The sequence below is a fragment of the Chiloscyllium punctatum genome, chromosome 36 (genome assembly GCF_047496795.1).
Source record: "Chiloscyllium punctatum isolate Juve2018m chromosome 36, sChiPun1.3, whole genome shotgun sequence".
NCBI classification, from domain to species: domain Eukaryota; kingdom Metazoa; phylum Chordata; class Chondrichthyes; order Orectolobiformes; family Hemiscylliidae; genus Chiloscyllium; species Chiloscyllium punctatum.
In genome coordinates this window covers 34,767,273-34,768,266 of record NC_092774.1, presented here as the reverse complement: position 1 = coordinate 34,768,266, position 994 = coordinate 34,767,273, and the positions used below count along the sequence as shown (strand labels likewise).

The 994-nt window shown below is 48.6% G+C and overlaps 1 non-coding gene across 1 annotated transcript; it reads right to left on the bottom strand.

Moving 5' to 3' along the window:
• Window positions 1-583: 583 nt before the first annotated feature.
• trnan-guu (transfer RNA asparagine (anticodon GUU)) lies at window positions 584-657 on the bottom strand. The gene has a single exon. It is a non-coding gene; the product is annotated as a tRNA-Asn (tRNA).
• Window positions 658-994: the final 337 nt, after the last annotated feature.

Genomic DNA, 994 nt, shown 5'->3' with positions numbered 1-994 from the left:
GAAGCCGGGGAGCAAGCTCCCTTTCTTTTCGACGACATGTCTCATTTTGTACTCGGCAGGGTTCACACCTGCGTGGGGAAACCGCAATGGATTTCATGTACATCGCATCAACCACTCGGCCCACGAATACAGAACCACACTGACAGCTTGACTTCCCAGGTCTGTCTGCCTGTGGAGCTGAGAAAGAGTGAATCATCGCAGAGTTTGTTTGAATCCAATCACTTCACAGTGATTCGAAAGGGTTAAATATCGGCACATGGTGTTTGCAGATATTTAGGTGTTTCACCCCAAATGATGAAATGAACTTTCAGTTAGAAATTGCAGGAGGAACTCAGCAGGTCAGGCAACATCTGTGGGACGAGAATCAGAGGCAACATTTCAAAATTCTGTTTTCTCCGACAGGTACTGTCAAACCTGCTGAGTTTCTCTTTCGGTCTGGTCTTTTCAGCATACGCAGTCCCTTACGTGAGACATTAATTCAATTCCGAAACCCCTTTATGGAGAAGAACTCCGTTTGGGGAACATTTTCCTGACCCCATGAAAAACGCACAGCTTCGAAGCCAAAGAAGGGCAGCAAACACACCGCCCCAAGGTGGGCTCGAACCACCAACCTTTCGGTTAACAGCCGAACGCGCTGACCAATTGCGCCACAGAGACAGGCGTGGTCGAAGCCTGCACCATCGCTTAGTGATTTTATAATTCAACCTCCCCGCCAGGAATTACAATTGTCGTCTATTTGTTTTCCTTTTCCATAATCAATCCTGGGAGATGTGTTGTGGAGATACCGGGGACAGTCTGCAGACACATCCATGTCACGAGGAACTAGCTTTCTTACTCCGGGGCCGGCGCCCTTCCAGCCTTTCAGTGTTTTGCCTGTTCCCGAGTTCTCTCATTGGCTCGCAGGGGAGAAGGGGTTTGAATTCCTGATGTGCAGGAACGAGAATTCTTTCAATGTCTCAGATCAGTTCATGTGCCGAGAACATCAGAGTCAACC